The sequence below is a fragment of the Pelodiscus sinensis genome, chromosome 5 (assembly GCF_049634645.1).
Source record: "Pelodiscus sinensis isolate JC-2024 chromosome 5, ASM4963464v1, whole genome shotgun sequence".
In the NCBI taxonomy this organism is placed as follows: domain Eukaryota; kingdom Metazoa; phylum Chordata; order Testudines; family Trionychidae; genus Pelodiscus; species Pelodiscus sinensis.
In genome coordinates this window covers 123210528-123237023 of record NC_134715.1, presented here as the reverse complement: position 1 = coordinate 123237023, position 26496 = coordinate 123210528, and the positions used below count along the sequence as shown (strand labels likewise).

The following is a 26496-nucleotide window of genomic DNA, read 5'->3' as shown; positions in this document are numbered from 1 at the left end:
CAGAACCTGCTTCCACCAAACTCAACGGGAAAAGTCTCATTCAATTCCTACTAGTTTTGTTTGTATTCGAGGAACACCTAGGACCTAAATGAAATCAGGCTTCATTGTGCCAGGCTCTGTACAGACATATTGTAAGAGCAAACCCTGACCAGAATACATTGTAAACAGACAAGCTAACGTGTATGAGGGGAAATAAAGGTGAAACCATGTGCCCAGGATCACACAGCAGAGACTGAAATAAAATCCAGATCTCCTGATGCTTAAACAGCCCCACAGCCTGAACTCTGTGAAGTGGAGCCAGCCATGGCTTTTTATTTGCTTTGTAGGCATCCCCAGAGCGCACATCTGAGACCTTCAACGTTGTTTCCAGCAGCATAAGGGAATATCAGATTTGACATACCAGATTTCCTTACAGTCTTCTTCATGCACAAGGAAAAAACACCTGATTTTGTTCTATGTAGATCACTGTTATTCTTCATAATATCCTCATCTGTTCTTAGGGCAGTGACACATAAAGTCTGTAACATTATGTGGTGCCTTCCCCCGAAAAAAGGGAAGAACCTCAGAAGAAAGTGCGTGCTATCTTTATTTTCAAAGTGGGAATATGAGACTCAGTAATTACTCAAGCAAAGCAGCGGCACCCTTAGGCCCAGAACCCGGCCTCCTCATTACTAAGGGCTATGATCTAATCAGGAGACACTCCTGCCGTTAAACCCAGCCTTAATCTTTGCTGAAGCACTTCCCTGGGAAAAAGCTCTCTGGGATCAATGCTTTCCTTGCAGGATTTATCTTCCCATGAAGCACTTGACCACAAGTACTAGATAAGCCAGGGAAAAGAAGTGATGACTCACCCCTTTGAGAATGCTTCACAGAATAGCTCCACCAGACAAGAAAGAGGACTAATGCTAAATACTTAGGACAAAACTGTGCCTTCAAATTCACCCGGCTGCTCTAGACCACACTTCTGCTAAGCATGGAACTCGGACCTCCCATGGCAATATTCCAAGCTCCCCCACATACCCATGTGCTGCAGAGCACAATGCAGCAGACTTGTGTGTGCATAAATTATTAAAAGAGGGAAACTGCAGTAGATGAAAACATATTTTTATTATATTTCTTTCAAAACATAATGCCGTAGGCACAGGAAAGCAACAGGAAAAGGGCTTTTTATTATGTCTGGGCTTTTTGGGAAGGCATTTATTATTGTTGTTGTTGTTGTTTTAATTGTTATATTCTTTATGGAGGATCTAAAAGGGTTTTGGAGACTTCACAGAAGACGTTAACCTTCCCCAGAAAGCTTGCCATCTACACTCTACGCCAGCTTCCACCTCTGGGCCCAGCTTCAAGACTCGCATATGGAAGCGCCTTAGCAGAGGGGCAAAAGGAAATACGCTAGACAAGGACATGAAGACAATCCTGTGGGCAAACAGGGTGGCGGCTGGCCAAAGGGTGAGGAAGAGGGAAAAGCAGACAGGCCGCAGCCTGGCCTCCAGCCTCTTTTCCTTTTTGTTATGATTTTAACTGATCTGTACTGATTTTTTTACAGTAATGGAGAGACTCAAGAAGGACCGGTGGCCATAGGTGAGGTTGGTGGCCGCCCCGAGTTGGCAGATTTGAGCATTTTCCACACACTAGCTGTGAGGGTGGCTGCGATTGTACTGCAATTAGTACTCTGCGCTCTGGCTGCAGCACCTCCCGGTTTGTAATCCAAATCATAACACTGCCTTTTGGTGGGGGATCTCCAGACGGATGCCTAGTGACTCAGCCTGCAGCTGAGCCAGCAGCGGGTGCCTAATTTATGCTTGGTAAAGGAAAGTCAATGGGGTAAACCAGAAGAAGCGTCACAGGAATCGTTCCTGGGCACCACCGTCTGCAAGCAGCATACTGCACCCTGGAAAGTGCTGCATTCTGAACATCTGGCCACTGAACATTGAAAGGAAGGATCTGTGGGCCTGGGGATACTGCCGCCCTCAGGTGTGGTGCTTCTGAAGTCAAAGGAGAGTTTGTGAGGGTGTGACATTGAGGAGCATCTGAAGTGTGGAAGGGGGATGGTAGAAAGAAAAGATCAGAGGAAGAAGGCAGCCATTTGCCTCCCATTAACCTTGTGCAGCCGTGCAATGTTGAATAGAGGTGGACTTAAGAATGTGCTTAAATGTTGAGCTGAATTAGGGCTCGTATAGAGCGAAGTGCTTGATGGGTTCCTAACTTTCTTGGTTTGTCTGTTCCCTGTAAACCTGACGAACAGCAAGAGCACAAGGAACATGGTCAAATGGAAGATGTCTAAAGCGTGGTAAAGGTGACTATGGAACTGGTAGGAAGGGGAAGCAGGCAACTGCTGTCAGAGGGCAAAGAGGCAGAGGTGGACTTGTCTGGTAACTGTCTCTCCAATGCTCGAAAACAAGATTGCAGACCAGGAACAGAAGTCACCATATAAGGAGACGAGGAAGGTGCTGGGCACAGAAGGCATTGCTTTCTGCCCAGAGACCTCACCCTCCCCACTGGGGAAATCAAAGCCCAGCCTCCTGCATGACAGGAGGGGATACTCACCACTTACTCTGACTCCTGTAACCTTCACTGTACGAGGAGTAAGGGAAGTCGGGGGAAGAGTGCTCTATCGTGAAATAACTGCTGTGTAGACGGCGCCAAAAGTCGAAATAAGCTATTTTGACTTAAGCTATGTAATTAGCATAGCTCAAGTTGCATAGCTTATTTCGAATTTAGCCCTGATGTGTAGACGTGCCCTATGGTGCCTCAGGAGTCCTCACTGTTTTTACTAAAAAATCAACAAGGAGTCCTGTGGCACCTTAAGGACTAACAGATTTATTAGGGCATCAGCGTTTGTGGGTAAAACCCACTTCGTCAGATGCATGCAAGTGGGTTTTGACCCACAAAGCTTATGCCCAAATAAATCTGTTAGGGTATGTCTACACTAGCTCGTTAATTCGAGATAGGTAGGGTAATGAGGGCAACAGGAGTTGCAAATGAAGCCCGGGATATTTAAATCCCGGGCTTCATTTGCAACTCCTGTTGCCCTCATTACCCTACCTATCTCGAATTAACGAGCTAGTGTAGACATACCCCACTGTTTCTGCAGTTATAGACTAACACTAAACACTGAGACTAACACTAAACTTTTTACTTTGAAATTAAGTGTAAAAGAAGAAATGAAACTTGGTGTGAAGAAAAACGTTTCTGATGAGCATTAACAAGTGAGACAAACTTGCTGGGCTTCTACTCACTGTGGTAGGTCTGGCTCCAGAATGCAGAAGGGGTGGAGCCTTGATTAGAAGGGGCGGGGCAAAGGGCTAACCTGCCCCAGCCAGCATTCAGCATTACCCAATCTGTGCTGCACAGGGCTTTGGGGTTCTGGCTGCAGTCACGGTAACAGCAGCTGCCTTTGAAGCAGTTTCCTCAGTTGCCGAGAATCATGGCAAGCCAGACAGAAACATAGATGTCCTGGCACCAGGCCACAGGCCATATTTTGTCCACCTCTGCCATGGGTCTTAAGCTAAGCAAGGATGGATTGCTGAATTAGGACCTTAGAATACAAAGCTGTACCCCAGTTGTCTCTTCTTGTATTTGGTCTTCATACCAGGATGATGTTACCAGAGACCATGCTACTGGTGGCCATGTACATTTGATTAGACCTTTCAGCAGGAAGTGGGAATGCTGATAATTTTTAATAATTTCTTATTTTTTTGCAACCCTAGTAGAAAGGGAATAGGAACAACTTTTGATATTTGAAACTAGTCAGCCTGTACGGACAACTGGAAACTTCCATCAGCCACATAAACTGAGACTAGGAAGAAGTTAGAGATGTAACCTAGGTACATTGTCATCCGAGTGTAGGTCCAATAGAACATCTGACCTCCCCCGATCTTTGTCACATTCATTAATACCAGACCCACTCCCTGATGTGGCTGGCACCATCTGCAGTGCCAGGGGCTCCATTTGTAGCCAGTCCCGCTGCCACATGAGCCCATCCTTCTGCGGGACAGTCAACAGATGGTGGCCACCCTCTGCAGGCTGCTGAATATTTAAGGGCCTGGAAAACAAGAGCACTGTGCACCTGTTTGACACATCTCAGAAAATTCTGCTGCTGCCAGTACTTAACTGCCAGGGTTATCCCATCAGTTCATCTCCAGTGGGAAGGTACCATTCAGTCTAACAGCCAGCTGGACCAACAAGGATTAAAGACACAATGCGCCCTGCCATTAAAGAATGGGTGAGAGCTTGCACTGCTTAAAGCCTTCCTGCTCCTGATATCACCCGCTCTCCCCCCTGCATAGCCCATCATCCCTTTGATGTCAACTGGAGGCACTCAGTCTAAAGCAGTCCTTGATGTTGATTAGGCCTAATCATTCCCTAATGCCCTCTTAAATCCCGTTTCAGGGAGAGCCATTCAGTGCATCCTACCAGGGAGACAGTGCTGGCTAAAAGGTCTAGGATCAAAAGGAGAGCATGCTCGCCAGGTAATTCGATACAGCCCGGTGCACTTAACATAGGTGCCACACCGCCAGTTATAAACTGACACACACTGCAGCCACCTTCAGAAAACAGGGAGGCACCGCGCAGCCCTTTGCTCCAGCCAGGGCCTTGATTCAAAGGCGAATTTCTGTGCTAAGGACACTGGTGAAAATCACGAGTAACTCCACAGAAAGTGACAGCGTTACTAAGGGGTAAAACACCAGTAGGTCCTGATTCTTCACTGCCTCGTGTGAAGCTATGGACACCTGAACAAAGAGGGTCTACATTTCTATTGTTATCCACTGGTGGGACTGTTACAAGTTCCTCTCTGTGCCCATTGGCAGAGGGTATAATAGCTAGGCCTGGGCTACACTGGAATATTAGGTCGGTGTAACTACATCAGTCTGGGGTGTGAAAAATCTGCACACACACCCTGAGCAGTGCTGTTAAGCCCACCTGTATCCGCATGTAGACAGAATTCTTCTGACTCCTTTTTGGGGAGGTGGGGTTTCTGCTCTGATGATGGGAGAATGCCCTCTACACTGAAGTGCTACAGCAGCCTTCCTCTGTAGCATGGGGTACAGATCACAGCTGGAGGATTCTCTTAATCTTGGGGTCTTCAAAGTATTCGAAGGCTTCAATATCTGAGATATAGGTGAGAGGATTATTCTAGGAGTGGGTGGGTGAGATTCTGTGGCCTGCACTGTGCAGGGGGTCAGACTAGATGATCATAATGGTCCCTTCTGACCTTAAAGTCTATGAGTCTACGAGCAGCATGTCTGCAGTGGGCCCCCTGTGCCAATGCAGCATTTTAAGTGTAAACAAGACCAGAGAACTTTCACTGGAGCTACAGTAGCAGCAGCTTGTGCTTTTAGCTCTGGAAGTCCCCAGTGCAGTGTCTGCTAAGATAGCCATCGCAAACAGGAGGCACCTGTAGCACCCCAGTGGGTATTAAGTCATAATGAGTCTTTCACTTGGCCAGGTATAAAGACCTGCATGTGGTGGACAGCTGCGGAGAATGAAGCCCTCAGCGTGAGACTAGATCAAACCCTCTAAGCCTGATGGGATGCTGCCCTACCAAAAGTTTATGTAGAGCAACAGGGGCATTTAGTTACATGGTCGGAGGCAGGCTATTCAGCCCTTCACGGCTGGGTTCAGAATCTTTTCTCAGACCTTAGCAGCTGACCATGGGAAAGACCATCAAGGCTATTTTCCTGGAAGAAGCATCAGCCAAGACTCCGACAGAGGGCATATCAAGTGTAGTATTTGCTTAAGATCTGTTATGAGTCAGGCTCCAAATCTCCCAGACTTGTGCAGCATGGAAGGAAGCCAAAGGGTGTGGCCTGGAATTTGATCCCAAATCATTAACAGGAGTCTGAAAAACACAGAAGTAGGCAATGCTGAGACCTGGGGTCTGCCAATGGCTCCTTTCTGCCACTGTGTGATCTTCCCAGCATTTGCCAGAGGTAGGTGCGTGGGTGGGTCAGGAGGGAGCAGGACAGCAGTGGCGATGGACTATTTGTTCTGAATTTGGGGGTTCAGAGGAAGTTGGTCCAAGCATGAGCTGTCACATGCCAGAAAGCACCGCTTCAAACAAGCCCCTTTCTTCCAGTCTAGGCTGTCCTGAGGCGGATGTGGGGCTCTGAACATATAGTCCCCCCCCCCCCACTGCAGGTCCTGCCCCTGCCCCTGCCCCTGCTCTGCCTCTTCCCACCTCCGCCTCCGCTCCACCCATTCCCCAGGTCGGACCCCCACTCTGCCCTGCCCCACCTTACATCTCCCTCTCTTGACCACGTGCTTAAGTACCAGCTCATGATGCCATCCACGTGTTTTGTTCGTCTTTAAGGTGCTGCAAGCCTAGTCGTTTTTGGCGTTTTTCCAGTTACAGACTAACTTCAGCGGGAGGCAGGCACTTCGGTAAATGCTTTGATGAATCAGGCCTCGAATGACTTACTCAGGATCAGAGCTGGGAATCGAACCCAGTTCTGAGTCAAGGGCCTGTGCACTCCTCACATGTCCCGCCTTCCTTCTTTAGCTCCCACTGTCTCCCTAAGCAAGGTGCTTATTAAAATGAATTTTCTGCGTGTGTTGTCAGAATGATTAGATCTGCAAACCACACACCACCCCTCCCCCAAACAGGACCATGTGCCAGCGCCCTCCCTTCTCCATCCAGTTCAGTCCTGTAGAGACTAATGGGTTTTCCATGTTGGCTTGAAGTCACTGCTGATTCGTTCACATGCACTCACTTGCGGTGTCCATGTGTCTTGTAACATAAAGTGATCTGCAGATAATGGGATTGTAAGAGCAACATGACTCACACGCTGCATTTGCATTTCAAGGAGCGCCTGGCTGCTGCAAACAAGACCGGGTGTGATTCCGATGGCAATTTCCCACCCCCGCAAACCTCGTCACATTCTTTTCTTTTTTTTTAATAGATGATTCTAACGTGTGAGATTCTGATCTTACTCTTATTATTAGGGATTGGTCCAAAGCCTCCTGAAGTCAAGGGGAAGATGATGAGCACTGGCATTAAGATCTGAACTTTTGTGAACTGGCCTCTACATGTTTTGTGTTATTATTATTAATAAAATAATAATAATAATAATGATAATAATTAATAATTAACAACAACAATTACAATAAGATACCCATAGGGGCTGTGGCTCTTTGCAGACATGAAGAGGCCTGATCCTGATTTCACTTACACTGGACTCCATTGATTTCCCTTGAGTTACTCCTGACTTAACGACTCGATCTTGTAAGATGCTGAACACCTCTGAGAGATGCCGAGCACCCTCCATTTCCATTGACATGAATGGGAGCTGATGGCGCTCAGCAGCTCTCGGAGGATCTCAACACCTTGCGGGAGCAGGTCCGCAGAGGAGATATTTAAAAGCAAACCGGGCCCGAGTGGAGCTGTGGGAAACCAACCAAAGGAAGGAGTCTGCCAAGCACAGTAATGGGTGATGAAGCTAACGTCACATCTTACGCTTTGTCTCTATGGATGAGTGGCTGGCACACACTGGGGTAGCTTCACTGATAAGCACTTGAGGGTGGACATAACAGACACCGTGCTGCTCAAGCAACAGGGTTTGAACTGGGAAAACCTTCAGAGCTAACAGCATGATTTATTCTAGCTCGGGCTACGTCTAGACTGCAGGGTTCTTGTGCAAGGGCTGTGTGCCAGCAGCAGTGGCTGGGCTAGGCAGCGCATGCGCCGTGCGCCCCAGGGGCAGGCCATGGCCTGCATGCTAGTGGCCATGGCTGGGCCAGGCAGCGCATGTGCCGTGCGCCCCGGGGGCAGGACTACGCATGCGCCGTGCGCCTAGGGGCGGCGCCACACACCCAGGCCCAGGACACCAAAATGGTTCAGGCCAGCCCTGCATGGACACTCTCTAGCAAGAAAGCTCTGATTGCCATTAACATAATGGCCACCAGGGCACCTGTGCTTCTTCTGTGCTTCTGTTTTTGCAGAAATCTTTTTGTTTAAAATCTTTCTGGTGGAGTTACAAACCATATGCACTTGTGTGTCTTTGTGCTTTTGCATGCCCTGAGCACTGAAACAACAAATGAAGCTGCTCTAACAAAGTCTGGGGCTACAGCTCCAAAACAAAACTGCATTCAAGTAGAGGCTGGGGTCAGAGGGAAAAAAGCTCCACTCACACTAGCCACCTGTGCAGAGGTTCAGACTACAGGCACATAAATTTTCTGGGCGTGGCTTCCTAGTAGGCATATTTACATTGCAAAGCAAACAAACAAACCAGCTCTGAAGCAGTGAATCTTAGATCCTGGTCACCTGCCTGAGGCTCATGCCCTGGGGCTAAATCCAGCAGTGTAGACATTCCCACTTTGGATAGCTGCAACTACACTAGGGCTTTTACAGCTTGATGCTTGGAGTGCTTTCCCAAACCTGAGGGAGAGCCTGGTGTAGTTCAAAAACTTGGCTCTTTCCCCACCGGAAGTTGGTCCAACAAAAGATATTACCTCATTCATCTTGTCCCACTATCAAAAAAATCACACCTCTGGTTGGCAAAAATTCCTGCTGTAAATCTGTCCTCTGTTCTGGAGAACAGGAAGCATCAGGTAAGAGGTGCCAGTGCACTGTACTAACGCAGCCCATGCCTGAAGTAGGCCTTGTCTCTGGACTGGGGATGTGTCCTGGTTTTACACATCTGGGAGACCAATCTTTGGTCTTTGCCACGTGAAGAGAGATTAAAAAGACTGGAACTTTTCAGCTTAGAAAAGTGGAGACTAAGGGGGGATATGACAGCGGTCTATAAAATCATGACAGGTATGGAGAAAGTGAATAAGGAAAAGTTATTTACTTGTTCCCATAACATAAGAATTAGGTGGTCACCAAATGAAATTAATAGGTAGCAGGTTTAAAGAAGAAAGTATTTCTTCATGCAGGGCAGTCAGCCTGTGGAACTCCTTCCCTTAAGGTGTTGTGAAGACCAGGACTTTGGGTTCAAAAAAGAATGAGATAACTTCATGGAGGGCTGGTCCATCAATACTTATTAGTCAGGAATGGAGTCCTTACCCTGTTTTTCAGATGCTGGAAATGGATGACAGGAGAGGGATCAAAACACGTGATGATTAACTATTTTGTTCCCTCCCTCTAGCCATCGGAAGACAGGATACTGGGCTAGATGGACCTTTGGTATGATCAAGTATGGCTGTTCTTATGTTCTTAATACAGGACTATGTAGCACTTTAAAAATATTTAAAAATAGTCTTTAAAGTGCTACATAGTCCTGTATTTTGTTTCAGCTACTCCAGACTAACACGGCTATATTTCTATCCTTATGTTCTTAACTAATGGAGGCACTTTCTAATGGAAGCATGCAAAGCAACCATTTACACCTGCTTGAAGATAGACAGCCGTTTATCTAGCTCACACCTACTCTTCACTAAATAGCTAAATCCACCCAACTATCTTGCTCAGAGGTGTGGATTTTTCTCACTCCTGAGTGAGGTAGTTAAGTCCCAGTGTAAACAGCAGTAGGTCAACAAAAGAATTATTCCCTCAGCCTAGGCATACAGCCCCACAGCTCTGTTGCAGTAGCATTTCAAGTCTGGACCACCTCTCCGACGATGTCTGCACTACAGAAATGATGCAGCTGTGTAGACACTTGCTACATCAAATTAACTTCAGGAAACTTAAACTGGTGGTGTAAATCTACCGCCTTGAGTGCAGTAGTGAGGTCAGAGGAAGAATTCTTCCATTGACCTAGAGGTGTTTATATCAGGGCTTAGGTGGACTTAAGTACCTTTTTCAGGGGTCTGATTTTTCCACCCCCCTGAGCAATGCAGCTAGATGGATCTAAGTTTTAGGTGCAATCCAGACCTCAACTATTTCTTCCCCCTAGTGAGGACACGGAACTTCGAATTTGTAAAATCGGATGCCCAGGAGTCGAATTTAGTAAATTTGAAATAATCTCCTAGTGTAGACATGGTGTCTGGGAGATGTTGCTCCTAGTCTGATGGAAAAACCTCTCCAACATAGGGTATGTCCACATGACAGGGTTATGCAGTCACAGCTGGCGACTCTCTAATCCAGCTAGTGTAGACAAGCTTAACCATCACACCAGCAGTTTGCTGCATCAATGAAATGTAACCCCGAAGCAAGTCAGAAGAAAGGGCACCCCTGACTCATGTTCACACAGCACCTAGCGCAATGGGGGTATGGCCCATGACTGAGGCTCCTACATTTAACTGCAGTACAAATAATAAATCATTAAAATAATGTTCCCCTCGTGGCTTTTTTGCCATTTGGGCCCATTTGCCCAAACTGGGGCCTCATAAGCAGACGGTGAATCCCTCATTCCGGGAGGATAGCCCCCTCCTTTGTCTCCCCACCCAAGGTCCCATCCCTCTCCCCAGAGAGCCAGCGTAGCCCCAAGACTTCCACAGTGGCCCAGCACTCCCCAAAATCCCAGGCTTGCCAGCTGGCCTGAGCCACCCTGGGCTGCCCTAGGCCACCAGCCACTATGAGCTCTGGGTTGCTAGCAGAATTCAAGCCCCCACCAGCTTTGAGGGAGAGGTGGAATGAGGGTGGGGCCTCGGGGCAGAGTATGGGCAGGACTACCGCCTCCCCTGGCCCATGCACAGTAAAAGCTAAGCCATACTGTCTCCCTGGAGACGAGGTTCGGCAGGTTTTTACAGATCCTGGGAAATGAAATGACTTCACAGACAATGAAGGCCTCATTCGGCCCTCCTCATCATCCGTTACTGAGGCCAACCTCCCAGGGAGGCTTACAAAGGAGTTGCCACTGGCCCCAACTAAATGAGTGTAGTGGTGATCTGACCCATAATCTTGCTAATCTAATTTGAAGTGTTGCTCCCTTGGAGCACACAGCTAGGAGAAGACCCCCTCGCCGCCTTCATATGCAATCAAACACATATCATCTACACAGGATCATTCTGCCAGCCAGGGTGACCATAGCTGGTGGCATTATGTAATCACCACCAGAGAAATTTGAACCTGGAACTTCTGGGCTGCATCTAGACTGGCAAGTTTTTCCACAAAACTTGCCAGCTGTCTACACTGGCCGCTTGAATTTCCGCAAAAGCACTTGCTTTTGCGCAAGAGGGCCAGTGTAGACAACGTGGTATTGTTTTGCGCAAAACCGCATCTAGATTGGCACGGACGCTTTTCTGCAAAAAGTGCTTTTGCGGAAAAGCGTCCGTGCCAATCTAGATGCTCTTTTCCACAAATGCTTTTAACGGAAAAACTTTTCCATTAAAAGCATTTTCGAAAAATCATGCCAGTCTAGACGTAGTCCTGGAGTTTAGTATAGGTGCTTCTACAGCTTGAGCTATAATGTTAGCTGGCTCTTTACTTGGGATGTAGAGCTCCCTTCTTCTTAGTTCTTGCTGTAAGTGGTCTAAATGCCACTACATGGGACAGTGAACCACACAAGGGTTACAATTGCACCTGGCATTGTGTAGTGAAGTTCTCACATCTGACTCAATCCTGCAAATCCATGCCTCCCTGGAGCAGCCCCCTGAGCAGTGCTAAGTAAGGGTAGGGTGTAGCGTTTGAGAGTACGGTGTGCTGGGATGGTTTTGTCCATGAAGTGCTGCTTTTGTGTAGCTTCAACTGCAGACAACCAGCAGTATAGGCAGCATTAGCTTGACACTTCTTGCAGACCCACTTGATTATAGAAACAGTAGGGAACAGCTTTACTTAACCCAGAAAGAAACAGCGCCATCTACTGGCTACATCCCAGCATAGCTGATCTCACTTGCACCAAAGCCAATCCAAGGTCATTCCATTCGTGTCAGCAAAGATCCTCACCAGTGTAAACAAGACCAGAGTCTAGCACTCAGAGCATAGCACAGGCTGGGAGCAGGCTGAGTTAGTGGATCAGTAAGACCCTCCAAACCGCCCTCTGAGCAATCTGACTCATGCCCTGCACCAACTCCCTAGTATGCCTTACACGTAGGAGTAAGGAAAATAACAATCTGGGGTGATACCCAGGTCCTCACTGCTAATGTGAGAGGAATTTTTGTGGCGGCTCAGGTCGCTCCCAGGGTGACTGGCCTACTTAGCGAGAAAAAAAATCACTTGTGTATGTGATACAGGGCACCAGCGGTGAAAGTAGCTTAAAATGTCTTACAGGTACTGTCCTATTGCAAGCCGGGTCCCTGCCAGCTCTCTAAATAGCTCCCTGCTGGTTTGGTGGAGCTGTGCACCTGGGTGCATTTCATCTCTGTAGGGCACCATGTTGAATGTGTTAGTGCTAAACAAATGACAGGTCCCGGCTCAGCTGGGGAGAGGCACTTATCTCACATGATGAGGCAGAGCATGAAGACTTCTGTGGATTCCTTTAGGAAACAGAACTGACTTAGGAAAATAGCAATAGACTGAGGTACAGTTCCAGGGAATTACCCAGTCATTAACATATGAGCAATCGTCCATAAAGGGTTTCTTTGACATTGGGATTGGGTCCTCTTTGTCTTACTTTTAATGCATAACAAAGTGCTGGAAGGATATTTTGTTGAGTTTGACCCCAGAAAAAAGTTGTGGTGATGATGATGATGATGATTGTTGTTGTTGTTCTTTTAAAATGCCAGAAAAATTAAGTTTGGGTCTCTCCTAATTTTGCAGGAGTGCTTGATTAGGTCTCAGAGGATGGATATTGCTAGCTGACACACATCAATAGAAGAAGGGTTGCTGACTCTTTATCAAAAGCTTCCTTTCTCCACAACATTAATTAGTCATTAAAGTTAAATAAGTGCTAACTAGTCAAAACAACAACCAAAACAAAAACAAACAAAAAAGAGATGTTGAGCCCTCTAACAAAACCTCCCATCCTTACCCTTTGTCTCAACTTTCACTCACCTGCAGGGGTGAAAGTGGGCCAGTACCACGTACCAGTAAGAACTTGTTGATGGTACCAGCCTGTACATTAAAATATCACTGCCCCCTTTTGTTCCCCTCCCCCAGCATTGGTGGCCTTCCTGGTAGGACCTGACAGGCCCACAGACAGGAGAGAGCCAAAGGGACAGTAGCCGGGAGCCCAGGGCCTTCAAATTCCTCTGAATTCCTGACTGCCACAGTGGTGATATTCATGAAGAACTGGCTAGGAAGTTGGGCCCTCATCTCACCTCTTTTGCCCAAGGCCCACCCCTTCTGGGGGTCCAAAGTACGCAGACATCCCTTGCCAAGGATGCCAGTGTGCTACTAAAGTCCAGGCACTTGCTTTCACCTCTGCTCACATAATTTTTCTGATGTCATCATTTCACTAGCCTCAGAGACTCTCTGAAGTTATATGAGACCCAAATGGCTAATGCAAAAAGCCAACTGAAGGATGTTAAAAAAAGCAAATTTTTTAGACTTCTTTTTTAATCAAAAAGAAGCAAAAAAGGGCACAGTCCAGAATTATTTTCCTCTGTCTCTTTTCTGATTACATCACTAAGTAGTTAACTTCCATGAAAGCAAAGTCACTTGGTGCAATGCTATGCTAGCTGTACAACTGCACTACGCAGAAGTTTCTACAATTCCTGTCTGAAAAGTGTGGTAACCAGGATGTGAAAAGTAATTCTGCTGCTCTACTCTGCACTGTTTAGGTGTCAACTGGAGTTTTGTATCCAGTTCTGGGTGCCACATTTCAGGAAAGACAAGTTATTTATTTATTCCTACAATAGAAGAACTAGGGGTCACCAAATGAAATTAATAGGCAGCAGGTTTAAAACAAATAAAAGGAAGTTTTTCTTCACTCAGTGCACAGTCAACCTGTGGAACTCCTTGCCAGAGGATGTGGTGAACAAGGCCAGACGGAGGCTTGGGTGAGCTGGGCAGCTGCCCAGGGTGCCAACCGACGGGGGGCTCTTGATGGCAGCTGTAAGGGGTGCGCGGTGTCCCTTGCAGCTGCCATCAGGAGCCACGCACCCGGCTCCCGCGGCGCCGGCCCCGCGGCGCTGGACAGCAGCACCCTTGCCCCTATGGCTGCAGGGCCATGCACGGCCCAGCGCATGTGCTAGCAGCGCTGGCTGGGCCGGGCTTGGCAGCGCATGTGCTGTGTGCTCCAGGGGCAGGCCCACGCATCCTGGGGGGGGGGGGCCTGTGCATGCACCCTGTGCTCGGGGGCGGTGCCGCACTCCCGGGCCCAGGGTGCCAAAAGGGCTCGGGCCAGCCCTGGTGGTGAAAACTAGGACTTTAAAAAGGTTCAAAAAAGAGCTAAATTGATTCAAGGAGGTTAGGTCCATCAATAGCTAATAGCCAGGATGGGTAGGAATGGTGTCCCTAGCCTCTTTGTCTGGAAAGGGGTGACAGGAGAGGGATCACATAAGGATTAACTGTTGTTTTTCCTCCCTCTGGGGCTTCTGGTATTGGCCACTGTCGGCAGACAGGACACTGGGTTAGATGGACCTATGGTCGTTCGTATATTTTTATGTTCTTATGTTCTAAGGTCCAGAGAAGAGCAACAAAAAGTATTAAAGATTTAGAAAACATGACCTGTGAGGAAAGATTGAAAGAACTGTGTTTGTTTAGTCTAGAAAAGAGAAGACATGATAACAGCTTTCAAGTATCTAAAGGCTGTTACACGGAGGAGGGAGAAAAATTGTTCTCCTTAATTCCTTGATGATAGAACCAGGAGCAATGGGCTTAAATTGCAGCAAGGGTGGACATTAGGAAAAACTTTCTGTGAGGTAGTTAAGCACTGGACTAAATTGCCTAGGGAGGTTGTTAGAATCTCCATCACTGGAGACATTTAAAAGCAGTTGGAATAGACATCAGGGATGGTCTGGTGCTTGGTCCCACCATGAGGCCAGGGGGCTAGACTTGATGACCTCTTGAGGTTCCTTCCTGTTCTAATGTTTTATGATTCTATAGTGCTCTGGGTGAATGACACCTTGGATAGCCTGAACAGTAGTCTTTGGTCCTCTGCCCAGTGGATACTACCCATGGCACTGGATGACTTGGAGAGGACTGTGTTCATTTGCGCCTTTAAATCAGCACCAAAGCACTGCGCCATGTGTTCCTGGTGATTGTGAAGACTGGATAGAGGGGCCAGTGTGCCATGGTCCAGGCGGCACTGACGGCTGGCTGCCCTGGTCCCACCCCTTCCATTCAAGGCCCTGCCCCTTTTGGAAGCATGTATCTGCCCCCCCTTGCTCTGGGACCTGGCTCCCCTGCAAATTGGAAATGCTTTGTGTGTGTCTGTGAGTGAGTGTGTGTGTGTGAGAGAGAGAGAAAGAGAGAGAGAGAGGGGCCCTGGGATGGGAATTTCCCCTGCTGCATTCCTATACACGCCTTTTCTTGGCTGGAACCTCCCTGTAGAGAACACTCCATCTTGACCATAAGGGTGCTACAGTTATATGTCGTTAGGTCGTCATAACCCCCACAGTAGACACAGCTCAATCTATGGAAGAATTCTTCTATTGGCTTACTACTGCCTCTCAATGGGCTGGATTTACTACAGTGATGGAAAATTCCTTTCTGTCTCTGTGGAAGTACCTACACTACAGGCTACTGCAACACAGTCTGAGCACTGCAGTTCTGCCACTGGTAGTGTAGACATACCCTTCGGTACACCAACAAAAGCACGGTAGTTTTGCTGGTATGACTGCATGAAAACCAGTGGCTGTTGCTGGCACATCTATGCCAATCAGGGATCACAGCTCTTCAAGGCCCTGCCTGCATCAGAAATCTATAGTATAGAATTTGCCTCAGTTACACTTATATTTTCCTTTCCTACTTCAGCCGCAGTTCTCTAGGGAATAGTACCCCCCACCCAAGTTGTTTACAAACACAAGTTGTACCATTCTAATGGTACCACTCTAGTTAATGCAATTCAACTGGATCTGGTTGTGGTGGCCTTTAGCGCAGTATATAAATGTTCTTTTAGCAGTGTAGTTTATACAGTAAAAAAACCCACACTCTCTAACTTCTCATCTAACGAAGTGAGTTTTGCCCATGAAAGCTGATTCTATATTTTCAGTCTTGCAGCACCTTAGAGACTAACAAAACACGTAGCTGGTATCACAAAGTGTCATGGGCACAACCCACTTCTTCAGATGAATGGAGTTATTAAAGGTCCAGTTTCTAAATAAATAGCCGGGGGGGGGGGGGAGGGGGAGAGAAGGAAAAAAAGGGAAAGTTTATTTATTTTGAAATGGGACCTTTAATAACTCCATTCATCTGAAGAAGTGGGTTGTGACCATGAAACTTCATGATACCTTCTACCTGTTGTGTTAGTTTTTAATGTGCTACTAGACTATTTGTTGTTTTTTAAGTTTTTCCAGTTACAGACTAACTTGGCTACCCCGCTAAAGCTATATATATTTTTGTTAGTCTCTAAGGTGCCACAGGACTACTATTTTTTTTAAATTTACAGACTAACACGGCTGCCTCTCTGAGTGTATTGACCAGGCCCCAGCTCCTCGATAAGAATCAATTCCTTCTTCCCCTCAGGCCTCTGCAAGTGTAGCAAAGAGTTTGGGGATTCCCAAATAATATTTCACAGATAATCCTAGATTTAAAAGTACTGCACATTTTCTCTAAAGTGTCTGATTTGTTCAAGAATTTGAAGTGTTGTTAACTTTTTTCGGGAAAAAAGTCACTATTTTTCATGAAAATGTTCACAAGTTTTCTCCTTTAATGTATCCTCTTTCTCCCCCATTTCCTCCAGTCAGTGGCATGTTCTGGACAAAAAACCTGATGCCAATGATACAGTTATATCCCTATTACTAGTCATAACAATTGCATCAGGCTATTTGAACAGATTCTACAGAGTTTGAAAATTGACATTCCTTTGTGTGTACAAATATTAAATTTTCGATTGTGGTTGAGACCTTAAATACCAATAATAGAATTCATTTAACTCTTTATATCTTCAAAGTGCTGTGGAAAGATAAATTAATTAATGAAAGAAAATTAAAGGCTATTAAATGTGTCCTTTCAAGTATGGGAACCAATCAAAATTCCTTTGAAGCATTCTGAAATGTGCTCTGCCCAATGTAGTGATCTTAAGTATCTTTCCAGTCCCAAATGATTTTTCTTTAACACTGAGTGGGCAGTCACCCCCTTGTTACCAGCAGCTACAATCAAACTGTCTTCCTGACATGTGCTATGCTGGATGTCTAGGACACAGGAAATAAGGTTTGAAGCTCACAGCTAGGAGCAAAAGCTAAAATTGAGGCTTTAATGAACCCAGGACTGAGTAGCTAGGGTGGTTCAGTGAAGCAGTAAATGCAAACACATTATCACCTGAGAACTTGCTCCAATTTCACACCAATTAACTAGGAATCAGAGAGGAGGGCTTGCGCTGGAGCAGAGATGGCTGATAAGCTGAATGGGCAGAAAGGGTTCATATGCAGAGCTCCTTGTGCCAAAATGAATTGCTTAGATAACACTAAATCCCAACCCTTCTGTCTTCAGGAGAGAGCATGTGGTTACTGGACCCGCTTTTATTAGCAGATATTTAAAGAATTTGCAGAAATCCGGATGCCTTGGAAGAGGAGTCAGGGTGGAAAGCAATAAAGCAATTGTCTCTAATCTCAGCAGTTCTCTGACAGTGGGACAGATACCAGAAATGGCAAAGAGAAGCAGAGAAAAGAGCACAGTGAAGAGGAGCTATCTGGGCTCATTTAAGTCTCTCTGGAAAGCTGTTTACCTGAGGGTCCTATCTTCAGGCCCACGTGTGGGGGAGCAGAGCGTGTCTCTGGTTCTAGTCCAGTTCAGAGAGCACCCGAAGTCATGTCTAGTACAGTTCAGAGAGCACCCACATGACTTGCATTGGTCTCACTTCTGTCTCAGGTGCAACCACTGGGAAACCTCGAGTGATATTTCAGTACAAAATTGAAATCTGGGCCCATCTTCCCAGAGGTCCTGCTTATCACCTGTCTGCAAGGCCTTATGGTAAGATGGGCCTAAATTCCATGGCAGGGGCCCTGGCTTTCAGTGTGGCAGGCTGGCAATTCATTCAGGTCAGTTCAAATCACAGGTGACTTGGGAGGTACATCACCGCCCTATACCTCCACCAAAATTTTAATTACTAAATGAGGTGCCCTCATATGTCCCTCTGGGTGGCCCCTCCACTCGCAACACCTTTTGTGTTTGGTTCAGATCTCTGTTGTATGGTATCACCAAACTGCCCATCACTGTAGTATCTGTGGGGATGTCTGCACTGCAACAAACAACCAAACAACCCTGCAATAGCAAATCCCAGAGCCCACGTATAGCCCCCCAGTGGGTTTCCTGATTTCCAAAGTATTCCTCATAACCACCCAGTCTAGACAGACACGTATTGTACATATTGTACCATTTGAAAACCAAAAACATCTATTCTGGAGTTTACATCAGTGTGAGGGAGGGATTCTGGGGCAAAGCCACAGGATCTCCGAATACATGAGGCCCTGCCAAGACGGCTGTGGGTCAGATCTGAGGCACAAAAGCAAGGTGGGTGGAGAAGTTTCCATTGTCGGATCTAATCTGTCCATCAGGGGGTTTCTAATGCCCCCATCCGTGAGGTCTGTGCACCGACACATCGACATGCAGCAACCACTCACTGCCAAGGCACAAGGGGCTGTATCTTCCCCTCCTCCCTACTATTCTGAGAGTGCATGTGAATGTCCTTTGTCATTGTGATCTTTGCAGTACTACACCCAGGCCCCCAAAAACAAGCCACTGTGATTCCATGTGGGTGCCAGGTTCTGCGCTGTTTGAACTGGGCTGTGAGGAATGTCTCAGGGAAAGCCATTACTGCACAGACCTGATGCAAGACAGGAACCTTTACATTGCGTTCTGGTAGTTAAAATCACTGATTGACCCTGGTGGATACCCCAGCCCTGGCCCTACAAAATTCACTATCAGTGCCAGTGATCCCAAGGAGTACAAAGAAATTCACCTTTCAGGACAAGCATAGTTCTGGCCCCTGAATTGTCTGGAGTGCCATCTCTGTTTATTTACCAGTTATCAGCGGTAAACATTGGTCAGTCTCTTTATGCGCTGGTAAATTATTTGTAATAAATAACCGATCATCGCTGCTTGTTGGGAATAATGTTGCAAGTGTTGTTACCTAGGCACACTGTTAAGTGCTAGGGATTTGTGGTAGGGTTATATCCAGATGAGGAGTCGTGTTTGATCATTACGTGTTGCTAATGTGCACCGACATTATTTTTTACATTAAGTTCCAGAAGGCTTTGGTGCTGGGTGTATATTGTGAGATTGTGGAGGACGGGTGACTATGTTGTGATCCAATCTGCATTTCTTTGTGTGTGAGGAGAAGAGAGTGCAGATGTGTACTGTGAGCAAAGGAGGATTTCATTTCAGCACACATTTTCACAGTGGGAGTGAGTAACCACCGGGGAACATGACCAAGGAAAGTGCAGGATCCGCCATCTCTTGGGACATGCCTATACTAGGAAATTATTTTGAAACAAACTAAATTTGAAATAACTCCCAAAATAACTATTTTGAAATAGGCTTATTCCCAGAGGAAAGCAGGAGTACAGCTTTCGAAATAACCAGCCAGTTATTTCGAAAAACGGGCTTAGTAATGTGGACTCTCTGCTTATTATTTCAAAACAACTCCCTAGTGTAGACCAGGGCGTGGAGTGTCCTGATGAAGCATGGATGCCTTTTTGGAAAATAGACTTTGTCCAAACACACATTGCTGGGCTGTATTCAGGGGTGACTGAGTGAAATTCTGTGTCTTGTGATACACATGAGGTCAACTTAGATGACCTAAAGATCCTTTCTGGCCTTAAAAATCTTTGAAAGCATGAAAAACTGAAATCTTAAAGTGGCACAAACTTAGCAACAAATGTGGGGGTTTGTATCTTAACAGTGTCCCTTTAATTTTCTTCACCTGGTTGCTTTTCCCAGCAAGCATGTACATAGTGGTAAAAATGGCTTTTTTTTTTGGTCTCATATTTTGCTTCTCCCCTACTACACAAAGGGAAACAGGCTGCTCCAAAGGCCTGCTGCCTCTCTCTGCAGACAGAAAGGGCTGGGTGTCTCTGCTTAATTGCGCCCTGAAAGAACAGCATTTAAAAGACAACAGCAAGGTATTTAATTAGTACTTATTAGCACACATAGGAATGCCTAGCAGCACATTTGCAACAAAGCAACTCCATTTTCTTTTATTCTCTTGGAATACATTCATTTAAAAAAATGAGTAAATCATCCATTTGCACCAGATTTGTGAACCTCTGATGCAGTGGCACCTGTCCGGATAGTAAGTGCTATGGGAGGGTGGTATTTGTGGGATGGGGTCTCTAGATTGTCAACTCTTTGAGTATAAGAACTCTGTCTTCATTGGTTTTGAATAGTAATAGAGAGGTAGCCGTGTTAGTCTGATCTTGCTAAAACAAAAGGAAAAACTAGGTAGCACTTTACAGACTAACATGATGGTTTAATAAGTGATAAGCTTTCTTGGGCCAGACCCACTTCCTCAGATCATACTCTGGAAAAGAATTGGCATGACCATATATACCAAAGGAATACAATGAAAAAAGTGAACACGTTATTAAACTGATAAGCCAGATTTAGTACAGAAGGTGGGGTGAGGGAGTGGAAAGGAGGGAATAGCTATTTATGAGTCAATGAATGGCTAATCAGGGGTGATAAGTGGGGAAGCTATCTTTGTAATGGTTAAGGTAATTAGCATCTTTGTTTAGGCCCATTTGTAAAGTGTCAAATTTAAGCATAAAATAAAGTTCTGAAGTTTCCCTCTGTAATCTGGTGTTAAAGTCTCTTTGAAGTAAGATGCATGTAGTAAGGTCATTAAGACTATTTCCAGGTAGGTGGAAATGAAAAGCAACTGGTTTTTCCTTGTGAAGATGTCTGATGTCTGATTTGTGGGCATTGATTCTTTGGCGAAGTGTCTGAGAAGTCTGTCCAATGTGCATAGCAGAAGGACACTGTTGGCACATGATGGCATAAATTATATTTCTGGATGAACAGGAATATGTGTTCTTGATCATATAACTGACATGGTTAGGTCCAGTGATGATGTCAGCAGAGTAAATTTGTGGACAAAGTTGGCAATGGGGTTGTTGCAATGGAAAGTTCCAGGGTTGATATTAATGTGGTATATCTTGTGGTTGTTAGTAAGAATCATCCTGAGGTTAGGTGGTTGTCTATAGGAGACTATGGGTCTGTCCCCCAGAGCCTCTCGGAGTGTAGTATCCTGTTCCAGTATAGGTTGTAGGTTATTGATAATGCGTTGGACGGGTTTAAGTTGGGGGCTATAGGTGATGATAAGTGGTGTTCTATTGTTGGTTTTCTTGGGCCTATCTTGGAGTAAATGGTTTCTGGGTATTCGTCTGGCTCTTTCAATTTGTTTTTTTATTTCCTCCGGTGGGTAATTGAGATTTACAAATGCTTTGTAGAGATCTTGAAGTTTCTGGTCTCTGTCAGTGGGATTAGAGCAGATGTGGTTGTACCTAAGGGCTTGACTATAGACGATGGATCGTATGGTGTGTCCTGGATGGAATCCCCTTTTAAAGAGTTGGCTTGCACCTCACTTCCATCCCACCTCTTTCTCTCCAGCCCATGAGGATAATGTTACCTAATCAGAGGTAGGGGCAGAAGATCATCACGTCCACTCACAGCCAGCCTTGTAGGGAGTGTTTGGAACACCATGGCTGCGTCTAGACTGGCATGATTTTCCGCAGATGCTTTTAATGGAAAAGTTTTTCCGTTAAAAGCATTTGCAGAAAAGAGCGTCTAGATTGGTACGGACGCTTTTCCGCAAAAGCACGTTTTGCAGAAAAGCATCCGTGCCGATCTGGATGCGGTTTTGCACAAGAAAGCCCCGATCGCCATTTTCGCCATCAGGGCTTTTTTGCGCAAAACAGTTTTTACCTGTCTACACTGGCCCTCTTGAGCAAAAGCATTTGTGCAAGAGGGCTTATCCCTGAGCGGGAGCATCATAGTATTTGCGCAAGAACACTGACAATCTTACATTAGATTGTCAGTGTTCTTGCGCAAATTCAAGCGGCCAGTGTAGACAGCTGGCAAGTTTTTCCACAAAAGCAGCTGCTTTTGCGGAAAAACTTGCCAGTCTAGACGCAGCCCATGTATTGTGTCTCTAACAAGGGATCTAGACACAGATACCATAGCTAGTGTGAGCTTTAATGCAAGAGTGATCCATATGCTATGGTCTGTTCAGTACTTGGCCTTTGTGCTAATGTAACCCACACAGGTAGTGTGGTTCACTGCCCCATGCAGTGGCACTTAGGCCACTTACAGTGAGAGATAAGAACAAGGGAGCTCTACAGCCTAGCTCAAGCTGTAGAGCAGTGGTCACCAACCAGTAAATCGGGATCTACCGGTAGATCTTGGAGCCTCTGACAGGTGATCCTGACTGGTTTGGTTGGGAAGCTATCCAGTGCCAGCACTTCAGTTGCCCCTCCTCTCACAATCATGCTGCCCCTGCCCTCTACCTTGGAGTCTCCTGCTTGCTGTGCTGGGTGTGGGAGGGAGAATCAGTGGGGCGCTGATGTCAGGGTGTCCCTCCTCACCCCACTTCTGTACCCAATCTCCACACAGAGAGAAGGGGGTGGAGGGAGCTTGGCAGTGCAAATCTCTGTCGCTCGCACACACTGCATGTGTCTGTCATTCTCACAAACACACACTATCTTTCACTCTCATCTCCCAACCCAACACAGGGTGTGTGTGTGTGTGTGTGTGTGTGTGTGTGTGTGTGTGTGTGTGTGTGTGTGTGTGTGTGGAGGAAGGGGAGGCGTTATTACTTCTGTTACTGCTTGCAAAGTGTGTAATTTGTGGTTTTGACTGGTCTGTGCATTTCATGATTTTCATTTCTCTCTTATGCTTACATTTAATTATTTGATTAATGAGTTCTAAAATGCCAAACCTGGCATGTCTGGAGTAATTATCCCTGTGGTAATTGCTGCTCCTGGAACTGGCTGGCATGTCCCTGCAGCCCCTGAGAAAGGCAGAGCAAGAGGTGTCCGCATGCTGCCCTTGCCTGCAGACGCCACTCCTGCAGCTCCCATTCATCAGTAACAGGGAACTGTGGCCAGTAGAAGCTGCGGGCTCAGTGCCTATCAAGATAGATGTCTATCAAGGAGTCATTGCTGCACATGCCAGTTGCTTTCAGGAGCGATGCAGGGCCAGTGCTGGAGTAAGCCTGCTGCCTTAACTCTACTGCTTCACCACCTGCAAGCTGTCTCAGTTAAACAGTGCCCAGCCAGAGCCTGCTTCCTGAACCCCTGTCCCAGCCCTGAACCCCCTCCTACAACCAACCTCCTGCCCCAGATGTGAGTCCCCCTGCACCCAAACTCCTTCCCAGAGCTTGCACCCCGAAACCCCTTCTGGACCTCAATCCCCTGCCCTGGGCTAAGCCCGGAGCCCCCCCCCCCCACTCCAAACCCCTTGGCCCAAGACCAGAGCCTGCACCCCAACCCCATATCCCAGCTGATGAAAGGGAGTGAGGAAGGGGGATGGAGTGAGCAGGGGCAGGGCTTCAAAGGAGGGGCGGGAAGGAAGCAGGGCAAGGGTATTTGGGTTTGAGGTAGATCTTACATTGCACTTAACTACAAAAAGTGATCTTGTGGTTAAAAAGGTTGGAGACACCCCCCCCCCCACCCCCACTCCCACTGTAGCAGCTCCTACACTAAGCTCTGGAGGTCCCAGGTTCAACCAGCCTGGTGGTGGTTACACTAATGCTGGCCCACAGGAGATGCTGAACATCTACGCAGCAAAGACAAATCCACGGTGCCAAGTCTCAGAGCCCAGGCTGATTGACTTGGGCTCGTGGGGATCGGGTGACCAAAAATTGCTGGATAGGTATTTGGACTCAGGCTCGGGTCTGTGACCTGGGAGAGGGGGCTCTTGGAAGCCAGGCTCCAGAACACCAACAGAGCCATTTTAGCCCTGTAACCGGAGCCACATGAGCCCAATTTAGTTGATCTGGATTCCGAGGGTGTGTCTGCCCTGCAGTCAGAGCCCCAGCTGGCCCTGGCTCATGAGGTTCAGCTAAGGGGCTGTTTAACTGTGGAGCAGACAGTCGGGCTTGGGTTGTCAGCTGGGCTCTAGGACCCTGTCACGTGGGAGGCTCCCAGAGCTGGCCTGGCCCCTGAAACATCTACATGGCAGGCCAACAGCCTCTTAGCCTGAGTCCCATGAGCCCAGGCCAGCCCTGGTTTTCAATTGCGCTGTAGTCATGCCCTGAGATTCAGCGCTCTGGGTGTTTCTTGGCAGTGTCCATGCGCCCTCGCTCACAGGGCTGGAGTGAGGCCACCAATTCATTTACTATAAACCAATGAACTGCTGCCAGATGGAAATGACTTTTAGGGTTGGTGTACGCTACAGAGAGTGGGGGGTGGAGGAGATCGATCTAAGTGATGCAACTTCAGCCGCATGAATAATGTAGCTAAAGCTGATGTGCTTAAGATAAATTTACCACTGTGTCTTCAGTGCAGAGTGTCAATGGGACATACTCTCCTGTCAGCTGCTTCTTGGGCTTCTTGTTCTGGTGGAGTACCAAAGTCAACATGAGAGCAATTGGCCATTGATTTATTGAGTCTATACTAGACTTCACATATATCAACCCCTGCTGGATTGATTGCTGCCCATCGATCTGGCTAGTCGTGTAGACATAGCCTTAGTCACTTTACCTGGACTGGATATGTACAGTTTCAAAATTTGTATCCTGTTAGGGATGTCATGGTGTAGAAGATGACTACATGATTAATTGATAAGCCTAGGCTTATCGGTTAATCTTGTCGATGACATGCATTTCCCCCTGTCCTTGCTGCCTCTGTATCAGAGGCAGCAAGTTTGGGGAGCGGGAGCTGCTGCCAGGGAAGAGCTAGCTTCAAAGCTGGCTCCCAATGAGCAACAGTTCCAAATCCTCCCCCTCCTCTGCACTGCTATCTCTGACAGAGAGGCAGTCGTGTGGAGTGTGAAAGAGGAAGGCTGGAGCCAATACATGTGGAGATCCGGCTTTCAATCCAGCTTCCCACCCGTATTGGCTCCTCCCCTCTCTTGCTGCCTCCTACAGAGATGGGGGGAGCCAGTGCTGGAGGGAATTGGCTTAAAAGCTGGTTCTCTCCAGCACCAGATGCCCGGTGCCACCTGCTCCCCCCCTTGTGCTGCTGTGTCTATCAGAGGCAGCAGCGTATGTGTGTGGGGAGGAGGGAGATGCTGGGTGGGCTGCCACAAAGCAGCCTCTTGTCTGCAGTGGCCCTGAGCTCCCTACAAACAGAGGCTGGTCTGCAACCCATGGAGCAGCCTCTGTCCACAGTAGCAGCAGTGTGGGGTGGCAGGAAGCCAGCCTGAACGAGGAGCTGGTTTTCCCCCTTAGCATTTTTCAAGCATATTTTCAGTCAATTTATAGTGAGGTTCTTGTGAGCCACATGAGCTATTACAGTTATTACCGAATCCCTTCCTGCAGCATTTTCAGTCTAAGAGCCAGTGGCTGAAAGTTGAAGGCAGCGTAGTTCAAACTGGAAACAAGGTGTCATTTAGATGCCAGTAGCACTGGATGGAGTTTTCTGGCTGTGCTATGCAGAAAGTCAGAGTAGATGTCCACAATGGTCCCTTCTGACCTCGAAATCAAATAAACTAAGAATCAGGCCTATTGCATCTGATAACAACACTCAACAAATACTGAAAGATGCTACTACACCAGGGTTAACACAGTATCTCTAGTATTCTATAAGTGGCGGGAGTCAAATATTACAGAAGTCTGCCCTCTACTGGAAGGAAATAGTTCTGCCATCATTCAGTAGTTTGCGCTTTAAAGCTTTTATATTTTCAGCCTCGGTTAAATATCTTAAATCAAAATGATTTTCTCTGCCCATTCCTGCCTAAAATGCAAGAGGCCTGTTGCTTCCATATCTGATATCTGGAAAGGGCACCATGACAATGTTACTTGTTTCTACAACTGCTTGAATAAGGGGGGGGGGGGGGGAGGGAAACGTGCAAATGTGTTTGTGAAACAGTGACTTGAGTCACTCATTGCTATTTATGTGTTTATGCTAAGCATCACTCCTGCTATTTGGATGATCACTGGTATTCATGTCAGTATTTGCCTGGAAGTTTTTTGAAGGCCTTATTCATTATAAAGATTCATTAACTGAAAAATCATAATAAATATTAAATAAAAAGTTTCCACTAACAGTCTGAAAATAATTCATCCAAACTACAGTATTAGGTGAATACTTCTGTATCTCTTAGGGTGCGTCTACCCTATAGGGCTTAATTCGAAATAAGCTACACAAATTGAGCTACGTCAATCTTATTTTGAAATTGAAATAGGGAGCGTCTACACCAGTGGCGGATTTAGGGCAGGGCGAGCGGGGCGACTGCCCCGGGCCCCACGCGTCCCGAGGACCCACGCATGCGCTGTGGCAAATGAGGGGCCCCGCAAAATTTCGCTGCCCGGGGCCCCGCGGTGCTACCCTGGGCCCCGCGGCACTCTCATCCGCCCCTGGTTTACACAACACTTATTTCGAAACAGAGCACTCTTTCTCCAACTTCCCTTTCTCCTCATACAATGAGGGTTACAGGAGTTGGAATAAGAAGTCCTCCAGCGTGACAGTATT

The 26496-nt window shown here is 46.9% G+C and overlaps 1 non-coding gene across 1 annotated transcript; it reads left to right on the top strand.

Moving 5' to 3' along the window:
• The first annotated feature begins 11900 nt into the window (after positions 1-11900).
• Positions 11901-12016, top strand: LOC112546203 (U12 minor spliceosomal RNA). Its single transcript, XR_003089844.2, has one exon. It is a non-coding gene; the product is annotated as a U12 minor spliceosomal RNA (small nuclear RNA).
• The last annotated feature ends 14480 nt before the right edge of the window (positions 12017-26496 follow it).